Source organism: Larimichthys crocea, chromosome I (assembly GCF_000972845.2).
Source record: "Larimichthys crocea isolate SSNF chromosome I, L_crocea_2.0, whole genome shotgun sequence".
NCBI classification, from domain to species: Eukaryota; Metazoa; Chordata; class Actinopteri; family Sciaenidae; genus Larimichthys; species Larimichthys crocea.
Window position 1 is genome coordinate 13,638,896 of NC_040011.1, and position 17,977 is coordinate 13,656,872.

Sequence of the window (17,977 nt, forward strand, 5' to 3'; positions counted from 1 at the left end):
TTGTGTTGTTTGGCTACAGAGGAATGAGACAAAGGAAAGTGAGAATCCATTTCACGGAATTACCTCCGACTCGTAAATAAAAATGTTGGATGATGTGATCCGTGGTCACTCTGCGACACATGGAGTTTTCAATCTATATGCATGTCCATTTTATATTCTGATTCTGTTTCAGGTTATCAGTCATTGTTTTCGTGTTCAGTTGGGTCAGATGAAAAGGGTCGTGTTTTTGGGGGACATGGAGCCACATTTGAAATGAATATACTTTTCATGGTGGGCAGAGACAATAATGTCCCCTCATGCATGGCAAAGTGTTTCCTTGGCTTTGATTATATGTCAAGTTATGTTTGTTCCTTCAATGTTCAATCAACACTGCGGTGAAAACGTGATTGCAGGGTCGACAGGTCACACGATATTTAAATTAACATTCATGAGATAAATTTATAATCTTACCCTTTTTAAAAGCCCATGAATGTCAAGTGCAATCATTTGAATAAATACATTTAATGGACTAAAAGTGGTCATGGACTGTATGATGTTTTCTATAATATTAAAAGCCTCTCAACTGAATAGTCAAAATATGATATTACAATGATAAGTTGAAGCAAGATAAATAAAAAAAAGTGACAGACTGTCAGCTTGTGGAGGTTTTCATTAGCCTTCATAATATAGTCTATATAAATAACACTTTTTGGACACATTGCCCACTCTTACTTTATATTTTGATTGATTGTCACTTCTTTTGACGGTAGACTTTTCATCTTTCTCCTGTATGTCAGAGTGATTGACGAGGCTTTTCTTAAAAGTACTGACAGTGTATGACAGTTTAACAGTTGCAATTACAACCTATTAAGATGCATTCCTGTCCAATCTTGAGAACTTTCCGTCAGTGACTTTGACATGTATTCGGAGTTACATGAGATCTAATTCACTGAAGCTCGGTGTGTACTGTTTGTTGATGTTGCTTGTTGACTAGGCTAACAACTTGACGAGTGTCACCTTGTCCTGTCCCACCAGTTTGACATCTTTTGTGTTTCACAGGGCTGTCTCTGCTAGTCTGAAGACAAGAAGTCACTTAAGACCACATCATCTTACTGGGGACATTGTTTGTTATTCTAGGTTTGTGTTTCTTTAGGTGGTGCTCCCAGTAATGAGAGTGATTACTAACCACAGACACTAAATTACAAGACTCATATCAGTTCCAGTGAAAAACAAACAGGAAAATGTGTATGTCCATAATGAAACGGTGCATTCAACAGAACCTACTGTACATCATGCATCAATTCATTAAACCCCATTCGATTTGTAATCTAATATACCTCACATTCAACCTTGTTAATTACTGCAATTATCTACAAATGTTAAATGAAACACACTTTATAAATGTTGTCGCGTTAATGTATGTAAATGCACTTGTTTACATGGACGTATGTAAATGTGGCAGCCACAATGCAACAGTGAGTACTGCAGCTATGAAGCGTTAAGTAGCAAAAGCTTAACCTTTTCAATCTGTGGGAATCAAACATGTTCAAATACAATAAAACGAGTTATCATCTCCAGTTGTGAGACATCATGGAGGGAAATGTTGGGTGTTTAGGTGGTTTCCATGGAGAAACACTCAACAATGATTAATGTTTACCTTCCCTAAGATGTAGACAGACACAGTGCATCCATCAGGCTAATTAAGGAAACAAGTGTCGAGTGGTAAGAACAAACTCCATAGTAACTGGGTGCATCGCACTGCGGGAATAACCAAAAAGGAAATTCAACCAAGGCATCATCCGTCAATGTAAGAGACACCAGGAACGCATCCACAGGTAACTGAGCAGATAATCCATGTTAATTCCCATCAGCCACTCAGTGTGTGAGCACTCACACGCACATGCATGCTGAATGGAAGCATCGCACGCCAGCCACCCTCAGGGCATAAAGTCGTCATACTGTGTAAATAAATCCATGCAATCAACACATAAACAGAAGACTGCATTATGTTCTGTCCAATTAAGCAGCTCATGAACAGCCACTGTAACACAAGCAGAGACTGCACGCGGCGGTGATGCGCGGATCACGGTGATATCTGTTGGCATAGCGAATAAGCCACAGATCAGGCAGGCCAAGTTGGAAAAAAAAACATGAGTTGTTATGAGGTGTGGGTGGGTAAAATAATACATATTAATGTCGAAGTCTGCAGCGATCCCACAGTAAGTGCGCCTCCCCGTTCAGAGGGACGCTGTACAGATTTACGTACAAGGCGCAGCAGCATAATAAATGCTTTGTGTTTCGTTCACACATCCAAAAGGTCACACACACACACAGTCCTGATTTACACAGTGAAATAGTTTAGTGAAGCTGTCGTCCTCCTGATAAATCCTGAGCTCCATCAGATTTTATTTTTTAGGAAGCTAAAGAGTTTCTTCTGTCCTGTCAAGATCAAAACTGCAGTTTTGTTGCAATGCACAACGTTATTGCAGGCTTGGAAATCTTAATCTATAATCATTAAAGTATAAATCTCATACATCAATACAGTGTGGAAAAAGAATCATCCAGAGAGCTTGCACTGCTCAACATCATTTAAAAGGCAATATAGCCTACAGCAGCAGTTTTTCAAAGTCTGACACTGCGGGCCTGCCCCCAGACAAAGCTTAGAAAATGGAACCCCCCCCTCAACCCACTCCTTTGGTTTGCTTGCTCAGTTTTGCCTTCCTGGATGTCTATGCCATCACTATCATGTTATTTAATCCCAAAGACTAATATAGCCTAAAAGTATTGTTCTTCCACTTCAGAATCAACTAAATACATAATAGAAATCTATTGGTTTCTACCCAGGACCCAAAACTGTTATATCTCTTTAACCAAATCCAGTCTACGTCACATGTCCTCCTCTGAAACTGTTTGGAACCCCCCAGGGGAGGCCCACAGGGACCTCTCGCCTACAGGGACCAGTGGATGTGGACTGAAATGTCAATGAAGGTGCATGTCTTTAAACAGAGAAGAAAAAAAAAATCATTGGTTCAGGTGGGTGGTGGATCGATGATTGATACATTACGCAGATTCTGATGACATCAGAGCCGATCTGTGCATCACCACCTTACGGGCTTTAAAAGGTGTCGTAGTAGGCAGAGTTGTAATTGCACCTTTTTTTCTCTCTGTATCACTGTTTTTGTTATATCTTGGATCTATAATATTCTTTAAAGTACATGTTATAAATACTCAATTTTATACTATATTGCAGGCCATATACTCCACATAGTAATGTCACATTGATCAAAGTGACACACAGCAGTGTCTTGGATCATGGAGGCACACTGTAGCATTCATAGTGCTCAGATCATATTTTTATGATATTTCTATTCGGTAGCATCTGCACTGCCGATGATGACAGCCACCTCTGTGACAACATACATTTACGGGAGACACTACTGCTGATTATGAGGATTATGGGTATAGGTTGTTGGGATTAGGGTCACGTCCCCCCTCTGTTAATTTTTAACAGCTCACAGGCTGGTCGATGCCCTGTCGACATCGTATAGGTCTTTAGCACACGTGTACTCAATGCTACATATACACACCCCGAGGCTCAAGTGCACTGCAAACTGACACTGCTCACATGTTCTCTCTCTCTCTGTCTCGATATTAATTCCCTCAACCACCCTCTTTCACTGTATTTGTTTGTGTGTGTGTGTGTGTGTGTCACTTTCTTGCTCTATGATCTTTGTACCATGTTCATTGACGCCGCTGACCTTAGCTTGGCAAGCGGAGATCACATAGCCCACAGGACACATACAATAAACACACGCACACCTCTGCTCGCCACTCACTGCGGCGTTGTAACCAGAGCTCAGTCACCTTTGCTTCGGAGGAAGAATTCTACGAAGCCATTGTGTGCTGTAAAATTATACTGTCGCCACGCATGAATTAACGCAATGACAGTTTGGGAAATTGGCTCGCATCCCATTTTGACTGTCAGGGCACAAACCTTATTGAAGTTATTATTACCTGCGCTGCACTCAAATCAGAAAGATGTACATTTCATAAACTAAAAGGTTGATTCCTTTGTGTTGTCAGTAGTTTGTGCCACTATAAAAACCTCTAACACATCGTTTACCTCTTATCTTTTACCATGCCAGCATTTTATGGCATGTGACATACAAAATAACTTCTGTTCTCGCCAGATTTGGCAGCTTTTAACATTCCTTTAGTCACTGTCTTTAAAAAAAGCACATAGCGACGATTCTATAGGTGTTTTTTTTTGGCAGATCTTTGCTTCTCTCTTGAAGAAACTCAGCAGTATTTCACAGTGAATATACTCTTATGTTGTTGTACTTGTTTGGACTGACTGTTGGCAACGGGAGGTGGTTGGCATAGCCTGGCATAAAAAAGTGAAAGCAGGGAAAATCGAACAGAGCCAGACTCTGTCCAAAGTTATGTTTGGTTGTTAAGTCCATATAAACAGATACGTGATCATGTGTTGACACGATTTCTCAAGGAACACAGTAAATCCACCTACTTATGCGCAGTAGATGGATACGGTACGGTACTGTTGCCAGATATGGACGGTGGGTTGAATACTACTGGCTCTTCATCACCCAGAAATAAGAAAGTTTGGACGTGTAACTGCTTGTATTTCACAAAATATTGAATTAATCATTTAAAACTCAGAACTTATAGTTAAAAAAAAAATAATAATAATAAATGGATAAATACCAGTAATATACGATGTGGATCACATTTGGAAAATAGACCTTTGGTAGACAGCCCACTTCCTTCACGTCTGCTCCAGTTAACGAGAGGCCATTCAAGTTTTAATTAATACTAGAACTTTACCAGAAGTAGAACTCGAGCTTCAAGGTCTGGCCTCATTTGATGGGAAAGTACTACACCAATAAATATTTTCATGATTGTTATAAGTTATTTTGAGGTAAACTGATGTTGGAAACCGTTAGATTAGTTGATAACCAATAATATTAATTGACTAAAATAATAATTTAACAGTACCCTTTAACCTCTTTAAGTATAATTACTAACTGATTCAAGATTCAACACATATAAAGACATAAGGAGCTGCACTTTTCATGAACTGCTAAACTTAACCTACCTCTCTCACATATAGGCACACTCACAACTTCTAAATAATTCAAACAAGTCTTTCCTTGTTAATCTTTAATTCTGTAAGTTAAACGTTACTCATATAGTCTGCAGTGTGGCACAGGCCTTTAGCTTGTCTTAGAAAGGGAGAACATTTACAACATTTTATAGATCGACCAGTTAGGAATCAGGGATTTGCACCGGGGTGAAGTGCTCTGCACTGTGCAGCAGGCAGAGGCGTTCATACATGCGTTCGGTACTAGAACACCTCAGACCGAGATCGATGATGGACTTTGTAGCTGTATCATCAGATCTGTGGCAATATGTCTTGAAGATTGGAGCAGAGCTGTCAAGTGATCACTGTAACATCTTCAAGTGCACCCTCATTCATCCCGGGGGAGGTTGGCGACATGAAATCATGTTCAAAGCCTCCGCTGTAGCAGCTCGTAGGAGCTGTGGTCAGAAGGTCATCAGTGCCTGTCGTGGCTGCAACCTAAAAGACAACCGGTGGTGAAGGAAGCCGAGCTTTCTGTTTTCTTATTATTAGGTAATGCAGATAAATCTGACATTATAATTCAAAAACATGAAACAGAGACAATTTGAACCAAGGTGTGGCCGTTAAAAATGCATAAAGATTAAGCGAAGAACACTGATCTGATCCAGGGACAGAGGTGAAATGTGTCAGATTTAAAAAAATCTGAAATGGTAACGCATGTTAAATATCTTTACGCTATAATTTGAGAATTTTTTTCATGGCAAGGTAGAATTATGTAGCATTTGACACAGGCTTTAGGATTTTAGACTTACTGAAGCAGCACATGGACCGTGAGGCTCCACACTGTACAAACATCTGATGCTGTGAGGTCTCCACATGAACAGAGCACAGGCTGAACATGAACAGACTACTGTATCTGATATATCCACACGCCGTTCTTTCCATGCATTTCAAACTGGTTTGAAGCTCTCAGATTCTGTCGACTCTGTAGACCAGAGAGTGACTGCATATATGAAAGAGAGAACACTTTTCCAGACTGAATATTTCCATCGGGATATTGAGGAATATAAATGAATATTTGGATTTTAATGCAATCTATACATTGTAGAACTCCCAGCACAGTGTTACAGTATGAGCAGGGGCATATCCAGGGGGTGGCTTAGGGTGGCCCAGACCAATAAAACTCAATTGGTCGCTCAAGGTCGCAGCCCATTATCCTAAATCATGACTGCCTGTCAGCCCGATCAGAGACGGGACTTTAGTTTCAACTGTTGGACGAATAAACTGGAAAACTTTTGTACAAATGTTTACATCCACAGCTATTTTGTCACCTATAAATAATATATTACTTACTGCTACAATTTGTTTGATTACTTCATTACATTTATGGTGCAATAGTCTGTCAGGGATTCTGTGGAATATGAGGATCCCATAGCCTTCAGGTGTCTTCTTAAAAGAAAAGCAGTTGTGTCTCATTAAAATGTATCTTCAGTCCCTTCATCATTTTATCACTTCACACTGTCTGTGTATGCTTGTCCAGGTTTGATAACCAAATGTCGCCACATTATCATGGCAGTGGTTATTTTAGCTGTATGTTCTCAGCGCAATAAAAACATACAACTGGATACGGTTGCAACAGTTATAAAAATGTGCATATTTAATAACCTATTGTAAGTAACTGCATTTTATACTAGTCTCAGCAGACAACTAAAAAGACACACACCCATCCCCTCTCTCTCTTACACACACACACACACACACACACACACACACACACACAGGCTAATCAGTAATCCCCTCCTCTCCCAGAGCGGTCACTCTGCTTCCAGCTGTCTATCTCCTGGACACGGCGATTACAGCAGGTCCTCTCTGTTTAATGTCCTTGCGCTTGGCTACTTACGGGTCGTACCTTAAATGAACCTTATGTAGATAAAACGAGATTGTCTAATTGTAGAGAGTCATTTTAAAAGTCGGGAGCCGACTTGCCAACTGTCTGTTCATACATAGGGATAAGGTAAACTAATATGGCTATGATGGGACTACTAATGTCAGGGAACCCCATGTGTGAGTTGTCCTGCCCTCACAGGTGAAGAAAACCTTAACGAGAACACCAGAGAACTGCAAACGCCCTCACACTCCTTAGAAGAGGTCTAATATAGATTCCAGAAAGACAAAGCAGACAAAGGACAAACTGCATGAGCCTCCTACATCGTTCCAGATTAAGCATGGTTTTTTATTGAACTATTTCAAAACCTTTTCTCTGAGTCCGGCCCAGAATAAACGCAGAAAGTAGCCAATAGTTTTTAAACCAGCATAGTTGAGGATGTTTAAATTATTTCCTGTTAATTCAATCATCTGTCCTTTTGTGCAATATACTTGTTATTGACATTCTCTGTCACACATGATGACAAAGTAAAGTGAATCCAAGACATGATTCCTACATGTTCATGTTTGTGGTCCTATGTATCCATACCTTGTGACAGGGAAACTCCCACACATTGATTTGTTTGTGGCAGAGTCGGTTAGTCTCCTCTCCACTACGGCGCTGTGGCTTGTGGTTGTGAATGCATTGCTCTCAAAGTGTAACTGCAGACATGAATTTGAATTCAGATGATCGAGCACAGATGCACACTTATCATGCACACACAAAGATAATTATGCTGTGTCCATGGTTGTACTTCTGCGTCATCTCTTGCAGCGTTATTCCCAAAAATCTGCTGGTCACAGCAATCAACTACGAATTTAATCAAGAGACTGGAAAGTTCTGCAGTACATAGCTTTTTTAATATAACTGATTATGCCTCAGTGTACCTAAGCCAGAGCGATTCTGTCCACCCGACCACAAACTAACTGACTTTTCTAGTCACACACAGTCTGTGCACTGATTCCTGTCACGGGTAAGAGAAGTGCACTGGTCAATGTTAACCTGGAACACCAACACTATCTGTAACATAATGAGGCCCAATAAATGTTTTACTGCTAGCCAATGTATACAGCAGCCTAATGGTCATATATAATACATGAAGACCCCTGACACTTATATAACCTGGACATATATAATTTATTTGTTTAGAAGCACTTGTTTCTGCACTGTTTTTCTCATGCATACATGTATATAAGGTGCAGTATGGACTACATCATGTGTCTCTGAACACACTTAGAATGCAGAGCACGTAATCCGGACATTAAAACAATAAATACATACGTACAGATGCACATATTTTTTTTTATTTTTTAAAAGCATGTCTGATGAATGAGTTACGCCAAATGACAGGCAGCATTATTCATTGTTTGACAAATTGATGCGTTCAGTCCTGCTTAGATGCAATATTTAGATCATGCACGGATGCGCACATACACATGTGAACATATACAAACATATCGCCGCTTACAAACGACAAAGGTGCGTTCATATTACAAATTCAGTGGATAGACAGAACAGAGAGATGAGGTGTGAGGGTCACTTAACATGTATTAATCATTTGTATCGACTGACAGCTCGAAAGCGTGGAGAAGAATAGCAGAACAGCACAACGGGATTAAAATAAAGACGGATGAATGAAGAAGGACTAATGTCAGAATGAGTCAGCTGACAGTGAATGCGTAATCGATAGTTCCACTCATTTAGCTACAGGTTGTGCTGTAATCTATAATCCTAGTTGTGACTTTCTGAAATTTCAACTTTGTTTTTGTGTTTTTTTGTAACTCCAAGTAAGGGATAATGTATGCTGGATGTACGTTATACTGATTATCATCAATTATATGTCAAATGTCCATACCTTCTTATTTGTGATTTAGTCTTACTTACATATGTACATACTGGTTTGACGTTTCCCGTTGTGTGTAAGTGTGTCTACCTCTTCATGCAGCTTCATGCACATGTCTGCTTTTTGCAGGAAACTTAAGTCTTCATGTGACATTTTACCCTTTTTAAATAACTCGCTGCTTAATTATCACCTAGACTACAAAGACGGGATTCAAATTTACAAGTGCTGAGCACAATGTATTAGCGGTCCATGACACAGCCCGTCTTATTACCTGATCCAGCTTTGCAGTGTAACCTCGTCATGTCAGGCACCGAGTCTGATGCAGTAATTCCATTCACAAGGGTTTAAAAGCCTCTTTTTAAGATATGATTTACAGGAATAAGTTTATAGCGTGTAATGTGAGCGATCAGACTGAATTTATGGATCCATAAATGTACGTCTTTATGTATAGAATTTGTAAGGTTAACACTTTTTTTTACTACAGACACCTGGCTCTTCCTTAAACATGCAGCGCAGTCTTTCATTGTTCACGGTGTCAGCAGAACTCTACATCACTTGATGTTCATACTACTATAGATGGATCGGCCTTAGAAATAAGGCGTGACACATCCTCTGAGCATTCAACTGTTTTAAAAGAGGCCTACATCCACTTGGTAGAGCGTTGGTACATGTCATATTTATACTGTATAAGACTATTGTGTGTAGGCCATCCTTGTGTAGAGTTTAACCGCTTTATATTAAATGATACTGTAGGAGGCACTTAAAGCAACTGAAATGCTACAGTGGTGTAGAGCTTGGCCTTTTAGACAATGTTTTACCCCAAGAGTCTTTACACACCACTATGAACACTGTATTACAGTAACAAAAGTCATCTTCATGAATTACTTCACTCAAGTGATCTATGAATCAGAGCCAAGGGAGTTACTGTATATGTGGATAAAACCCAATTCTCTTTCAAATTGCACATACAACAGTCAAACAACCTTCTAATGGCAGAACTTTGTCTAAAAACGCAAATAAAAAGGCCCAATTATTGCAAAACAAACATCTATGCTTATCTGAAACGGAAGCTCAGTATCTTCAAAAAGAGAAATTAATGATAAAAATAGATTGTTTTTTCTTCTGTTATACTGCTGTTCCTCAGCAAATAACCCAACAGAACAAAACGAGTTGGGGGACCCTTGTTGCGTGTCACGGTGCTCTTCGTCACCATAGAAGCAGATAAAAATACAGAAGGTTACACATGGACAAGATGACACAAATTCATTTCTTCATTCAAAAAATAAAATTGAAAATAACACTACCATGCAAAACCATGATGCATCTTCTCGGTATTTACATCAGAAACTTGCTTTAAAGGCTTTATTTATCAGCAAGTGTTTGTCCAAGTAACAAAACCCATAGAGGAACATGTTTGCCCAACAACTATTAAAACTATACCTCAATGAGTCACACTTTGACACCATGAGCCGAAAAAGGCAAAAGGTACAAAGATGCAAAGAGATATGTAGCCTTAAATCTGAATAATGTTAAAAAGAAATGACACAAGTGGATAAATCCAGAATAATATATGAAATAAGAAATAAGAAAACATAACCTACAACATTAGATCCCAAACTCAACAGAGGTCAACTAAGCTTTAAAGTGCATCAGGCTTCAACTTAACAGATCAAAACTAAATACACCGGTCCTCCAAATGACACACAAGGAGAAATGTGACTTACAACATTAAAAATTTAAAAATATAAAATCATAAATAATTTATTAAAAGAACTGATCTGCAAAGAAAGAAAAAAAAACTGCTACCAGCAAATGACATCAAGACCAAACAAATGTTTTTGAGGATTCTGATATGAAGAGATGGATGAAGGTGCTTCTTTCTGTTGGTGTCCTTCCACCTCTACTTCTTCTGTGTTTCTTGCATAATAAAGAACCATGTGGCGAAGTGCGTGCACCACATTTAGAAAACACACTGCCATAAAGTGTAATATGTGACACACAAATGCCAGAGTGTAAAATGTAACCAAATATAAAGAAACTCTAACACTGGTGGGCAGCAGCTGCTGCCGCCACCACCACACATGGTGGCTAACCTTTATTACAATGAACACACACATTGTCGCTTATTTCGACTCCATCCCACACACACACCGTCCTGCTGCCACAAATACTCACTCGAGCAACAAATGCACTATTTACTCCTGTTTGTGTAAAATCAGCTGAAAACTGCAGCGACCATCTGTTTTAAGAAGCTGCAAAAACCCTTTTTACAAAGCATCTTATTATATTTTCATGACCCATTTTTTAAAGATTTACAATAGGAACAAATGAAGTTTTGTCTGAGGGGAACTGACAAGTGTGAAAATATTGAGTTGAGGATTTTGTGTGTGTTTTAGTCCTTTTGTCGTGTTCACCAAACTGCTGCTGCTCTTATGTCTGACTGTTCTCCACTCAGCTCTCTTCAGCGGGAGAGATAAAATTAAAGTGTTGGAGAATGCAGGCATCGATCCCACTACCTCTCGCATGTTAAGTGAGTGCTCTACCATTTGAGCTACTTCCCCTGTACACAACATTATATCACATAGACACAAGCTGCCATGGTTTTGCTACCAGTCACTAGTTAGTCGTATAAGACCCTCCATCCATTCCAGGATGTCTGTTGTTCTTCTGAAAAGAAGTTCCCTCCGAGTGCTCAGTGCCCAGACTGTTACTGTGTGGTAGAGGCAATCTTTCTTAGACATTGTGATCGCCATAGGGAATCCAAAGAAAGCAGCAAAGATGACCACTATCACAAGATGGTTGTGGACACTGGAAGTGAATCAGACCAATCTCAAACAGTGGTAGAAATGCAAGGTGAAAGGTTGGCAAAGTCTGCAGGGAATCAACTCATACTGTAGGAGTCCTGTGGCTCCCAATGTCCTACCACCAACAGCCAATGTCCTTCATGCTGTTGCTCTACAGCAGCTGGTCGAAGCCCACATGTCTGGTCTTCCACAAGGCGTTGCAGGACAAGCATAAACTCAAAGGAAAGCTCGTTCTGTTGGGTATGGGAATGTAACCAATGGCTGGGTTGTCATATATAAATAAATCATGGATCTAAGTTAAGAAAGAAGCCTAAAGCTCTGTAACAGGATGCTTATTTCCTGACCCGAGCCTTTAGCAGTTGAAGTGAAGACACTGGACTGCCAGGTTAGCTGAAGCAGGATTCATCAGCAATGTTGCTTTATGTGTAACCACATGTGTTCCTACATGTAGGTGACGTTCTTGTTGCTTCCTTTTCCTGTCAGGTGATTAATCCGTACATACCCATGGACGGTGCAGTCCCGTATGTTTAAGTCGGCCGTCTGTCTCTCGAAATGATGTATTTTTCCATATCTCAGTGATTTACGTCTGCTGCTTTCCATCTGTACATCCCTGGGGGTTTGATTGCTCTCCTCGCTGAATCTTTAGCGTGCTGCTTTCATTCCTTCAGCCTGCAGAACGTGTCCTTTCCTGTCAAAAAAACAACAAAAAACGACTGCATAACCGTCATTACAGTCATTTGAATTTCATGACAAAAGCATTCCTCGGATGCATTTTTTTTTTTTGCAGATTGGCCTCGTCAGACGGAAACTCATATTCCATTAAACTTTAGGGCCAGCGAGCTTAAGCTGTCGTTTGACGCGTTTTGATCTTGTTTTCATCTGGTGTAGCATGGACAGTGCTAATAGGATCCAGCTCTGGTTGGAAAACCAAGAATTTTTAACTGCGCTAAGTCTTCTTCTTCTTCTTATCAAACTCTGGCAAACAGCAATTAATATTCGCACAAGCCATGTAAGCACTTTTGTTGCATATGAAGACCCTTGACCACTCTCTGTTCCACTCCTAACATGCTTTTGACTACATGTTACAGGGGGATTAAGATGCAAATTGTTGCTTTAATCTTTCAAGTAAAATTAGCTTTCGTGGTGTGGAGTTAAGTAAGCGCACACTGTATTCTGTTAAATCATGAGCACTGCGATCAGTATGCAAAGCTCAGCCTCACTGGCATATCCAAACACGTGATGTCATTCGTATGTGTAATGTGTGTGAATGCTGCAATATTTGTTGTAAACTTTAATTATGTGTGTACTTTCACATTTGATATACAGTCGGTCATGCAAGCACTGTAACACACACACACACAGTATAATCTGTTGCTGCTATTTAATCTGCATGGATGTTGACTAACCAAATCATGATTGATGTCTTCATCGTTAAATGTTTTCTTTTTTTCAGTCACACACACACACACACACCCTGAGATTTATATACAGTCTGACTGAAAGCCGCACGGCTGACGTCTTCATAAGTCTTGTGTTTCCTGCGCCAAGTGAGCTCCACAGAAGAGGAGATGAATGTAAATCCATGCCTATAGATTATCCATTCTCCTCGCACAAAAACTGCCTGCCACAATCCCCCCCGTTCACCCTCTTTATATTTCTTCCCTTCATATGGATTTCAGCAGTCAAATCGTATTATGTAGAGACACCCCGGTGGCTCGCTGGGCAAGGACGTGTGCTGTGCTCTTGCAATTTTCTGTCACTTTCCCCATGAGCCATTCCTTCCCGTCTACTAGAAGCAGGAGTTGTTTCGAAGCTCAGAAGTGTCATGAATGAATTCATTCAAATCTGATGCTTTATTCATTCTCTTTGCTCAAATCTCATTATGACAATACTCGTATGCTTTTTGCATCATTTATCTGCTAAAACTTCTGTGGGAGGGGTTGTACCGGTTCCATTGTGCAGCTGTGGGTTCAGAGATGGGTTGAGAGGACAGACTACAGGTGAACACCATGAAATTTATAAATAAACATTATGAAATTCTGCAGCTAATTTGCATACATTTCCAGAACAGAAATCTAAACATCTGATTTAAAATGGTTGACGTATTAGAGTTTCATTTTGGACGTCATTTTTTAAGACTCCATAAATCAGAATCAATGTCAACAGCAATAAAAAAAAAAAAAAATCAATGTTCACCATGTTGTATAAATCAGGTTAAGAATGACATGTGAAGAAGCCCATCTGTAATAACCTTCAGAATATAGATCGTAATAAAACGAGAAGGTTTGGCCTCTATAAGAGCTCAAGAAAATAGCTTTTACCATATGGACTGTACTCCAGACAACTAAAAAGACATCACCATGATTATTTACAGTAAGACAATTGTTGCTTTGTGAACTAAAAATCATGTTTAAATATGCAAATATCTGCACACATAACATGCACAAGATGCAGTAATATATACATCTAAATGTGTATTCTGTGTGTCTTCTTTAGATTAGTCTGATAGAAGACAAAATCAGCTAAATAGCTCAATTATGTCTTTATATGTAACGTCTCTCCAATGTGAAGTATCCACTTATGCAAGGTCATGATGTAGCAAAAAAAAAAAATAATAAAAGGACCGGAACCCCACGCCCGGTGGGAGGTTCATTCAGTGGAAGACAGTTCTTGGTATTTTGGTGGAAGATGTTTCTGCTGACAACTGTAGATGTACCTGAACATCGTTAGACTGATGTTTTATCAACAAGAACAAACTAAATAGTTGTGCAAATGTGCATCATTGAAGGAATCATGCTCAAAATAAATATTTTTAATAGGTTTATTAAACAGAGATGTGTGTTTACTGCACCGACATCCAACATTAACATTAATGTGCTGAAGGCAGGAACGTCAGTAAATCTGCATCTATCCTTAAATTAACATGAGTAATTCTTACAGTATCTGTTCTCCACAGCTGTTTTAGAGTGCGTGCAAAGCTTCTTCTTCTTCAGTTCATTAAGTCTCTGCAGCCATCTGAAGGCAGCACGACATATGTGCGTCATATGCTGTTAAATCTGTAGTCTCTGATTTGAGAGGTGAAGTCACGCAACCGCCTCCATCAAAACACGTGCAAATGACACCAGGCTGCTTCAGAGTAACCACACACACCTCTACACACACCGGGCTGCTGTGTTATAACTTGATATTCTGTTGTTTATGTGCTAGACGTCGGATTACAGTGGGTCAAGAGCCCGTTGTGTAATTGCCACTACACTATCGAACCTATATTCACCTACAGCCGACCCTTTTGCACTTTGCACCGCTGCACCTGCACAGACTACACAAAGCAGGTGTGCTTAGGGATGTTGTTGTGTTCAAACATTACAATATGACCCCCAAGTGGATATATTTCTGAGAGGTAAGAAAAGATGCTTAATATATCACCAAAGTCAAAGAAATATGAAGGATATCTTCCTCTTGAGTTCAGTATTAGTCTTTTATGTTTACAGATGATGGCAGCTTGAGCAGAGTTGCTTTTCCCAGTAAAAAAGTGACAGAAAAGCTTTGAGAAGCACTGATTCAAAACCCTCACCTGACAACATAGTTTTTGAGAATTTGCATGTGTAATTCATAGAACCTCCAGGAGCTAAAACCGTGCATATATGCACGTAGATGTTTACTTTAAGATGCATGAATGCATAGATGTACTGCGCGAGGTGATGAGGCTTTGAGGCTACATTACAGTCCACAGTCGTTGGTTGGGTGAAATCAGAATGTAAAGCAAGAGTTCACAAACTTTATAACATGCTTACAGTATTTGTTTTCTTGCTGGGAGTTGGACATGGAAATCATTATAACTTCCTAATACTGCAGCAGTTCTGCAGCTGGTAAGCTTGGTATAAAGACTGGAACCAGCTAGCCAACGGTCAAGTTGTCACTGTTCATCATTTAAACTAACCCCTGGATCCCACTGGTTACAGCTCTGTGACATTGCAGCCTATCCCACCAGGAGTGTTTTGCCTGTCAGACATGCTCAGATTTGGATATTTCCTTGGTTCATGTGCTCCTGCTATGAGTGCTTCTACGCACTTCTTGCATATTCTTTGCGGAGCACACTGGAGAGCCACTTCTTGGATGTTTCTGAAAGGCGCCGTGGTCCTTCTGGTGGAATCACAATCATTGACTGCAACAGCCACAATCAGCTCCATCAGCTGGTGCCTGTTGGGATCCAGCAGTTACGTACAGCACACAACTCCCTGTAAAACCGCAACTTCCCATTTCTATATTTCTGCTTAGAGATTGATGAAATGAGATACATGTTAATTAGTCAGCTGTAGATTGGAGAATTCAAAGAGATCCAATGTAGCATTTGTTCCTTTGCTTCCAGTCCAATACCTGACCATCAATGAACAAACATCTTTTTTTTTATCAGCAGGTGTTTAAAGTTCACTTTTACTGTAAACAACTCATGTTTATATCACCTAACCAGAAATCCTATTAAAGAGGCTTCACGTGAATGTGCCCTGCAATAAGCGTCCTTTCTATTAGATGACAGGCGAATGCAAATTCATGCCTGGAGATTATACATTCTCCTCGAGGGGAAACAGAAACCGTCACAGCATCCTTTGATTCCAGCCAAATAGTCCAGTCAAATCCATTATCCATGCGGAGCCTGGGAGAAGAAGAAGGGGGGATCTCCTGTCTTCACCAAGAACATTCCTGTCACTCATTTCCATCATAATCCGCTGCTTTCTATGTTTCCTGTCAAGACCATGGAAGATGCTACACACAGGAGAGGAACACAAATCTCATTCTGTTTGTTTATTTTGTCCCTGAGCTATGTCTTCAAGAGTAATCCTAAAGGCTGATATTCTGAACTGAAAAATGAAGTGAGGATTTTCCCTCAAGATTTCAGACTCATCCTATACTCAGATATTCACTCCTAAAACTGATTTTTCTGCAGGCCTAACACCATCCATCGCTCTTTGAAATCTTTAAAATATGACACCGCTGTCTGTCATGCTGTCTCTTTTGATACTGCCACAAGGAGTTAGTCAGAAAAACTCGATGTGTACATTATTTATCTTGACTGATTATTCCCAAATGAATTCCAATAGCATAGTCCAAGTGTATGCATGTGCGTATGTGTCTCGAGGTAACAAATGGATGAGTGGAACTTAAAGAGTATCCTGCTTGCCAATAAAATGCTGCATGTAGTTTAATTAAAAACATAATTTGTTCATTATCCTGTTCTTCTGTCTGAAGCTGCCTTCACGTGACAAGGAATTTACCCTTAGCTTACCGTAAAGTACGGTGTAGAGTGTTTGCAGAGGCAAGTGTGCTGTCATCAACAAGAAAAACAAAAATATAAATAAATCCATAAGACATAGGATTTACTTATTGTCTGCTCATCTGCCTGGCATAGTTAACTTACATGAACAGCAAAGCTATCTACACACTACTACACAGATCAGCTATGATATTATGACCGCTGGCAGTTTGAAATGGAAGAAGGTGGCTCTGAAGATGAAGCATGTCTACTGTTACATCACATGGTTACATGGCCGGGTGCATGTGCGTCACTTAGCAGTATAATACACCTCAAAGCAAAAATGTGCAGGAGTGGTTTGAAGAACACAAGTTCAAGGTGTTTACTTGGCCTTACTTGGAATTCCTCGGATCTTAATCCAATCAAGCATCCGTGGAATGCACTAGATAAACAAGTCCAATCAATGGAGGATCCACCTCACAACTTCCAGAGGTGTAGTGCAGTCCATGCCTCGGCAGGCTCAGTGTAGAGGGACCTACACAATATTAGATGGTTATAATGGCTGAGTAGTGTATGTGTTCATTGACAAAGCCAGATTTGGCATTTCTCCGTGGATTACTTTTCCTAGTGAGATTGTAATATTTTTAATGTGTGTGTCTCATGGCATTGAGTCGGAGAGATAAATTTCTTCCATCACCTTCTGCTGCACTCTGTGGCAATTTCGAGGGTAACGCTTCACCTAGTTGGGTTTTGCTGCCCTCCCCATAGGAAATGCCAATTAATCAACAGCGCTGTGTCTCTGGTGTGGAAACATTCAGGTTTCTAGGATCCGCAATCTCCCAGGACCCAAAGTGGGTGTCCAACACACACACACACACACACACCATTATCAAGAAGGCCCAGCAGAGGATGCACTCAGGAAGCTCAACCTGCCTAAGGAGGTGATTTAATTTAATTTTACACCGCCCATTATTCAGTCTGTTCTCTCTTCATCCATCACTGTCTGGTTTGGATCAGCCGCCAAACGGTCAGGAAACATTACTGCAGATCCATCATACACCGGACACAACCTACCTCT

General features: G+C 40.1%; 2 long non-coding RNA genes across 2 annotated transcripts in view; one reads left to right on the forward strand and one right to left on the reverse strand.

Annotated features, from left to right (window-relative positions):
* The window catches only part of LOC113747351 (uncharacterized), an 81,523-nt gene that overhangs the window by 13,910 nt on the left and 49,636 nt on the right, over positions 1-17,977 (forward strand). The gene's annotated exons all lie outside the window — the stretch shown is intronic.
* LOC109138377 (uncharacterized) overlaps positions 12,098-17,977 on the reverse strand; it is a 57,687-nt gene continuing 51,807 nt past the window's right edge. Inside the window, exon 3 of the long non-coding RNA XR_003463591.1 lies at positions 12,098-12,336. This is a non-coding gene — a long non-coding RNA (uncharacterized LOC109138377). The remainder of the gene's footprint in view (positions 12,337-17,977) is intronic.